Genomic DNA, 234 nt, shown 5'->3' on the forward strand with positions numbered 1-234 from the left:
CAGACCAACAGAACAAACTAAAACGAACACCCTAAACACACTACAAAAGTAGGCCAATAAAAACAGTGACCTAAAGAGCGAATTAAAAAAGGGAAAAAAAATACGAGGCTCAAATAGGCCTGTCCGGACGGCGACCACGTGACCCCAGGGTAGGGCCAAAGGGTACGAGATAGAATGGTCAGTTGTCACGCAAAGTATCTTTTTTTTCTTCTTTTACTTTTTTTTGATAATCGA

The sequence above is a fragment of the Penaeus monodon genome, chromosome 15, assembly GCF_015228065.2.
Source record: "Penaeus monodon isolate SGIC_2016 chromosome 15, NSTDA_Pmon_1, whole genome shotgun sequence".
In the NCBI taxonomy this organism is placed as follows: domain Eukaryota; kingdom Metazoa; phylum Arthropoda; class Malacostraca; order Decapoda; family Penaeidae; genus Penaeus; species Penaeus monodon.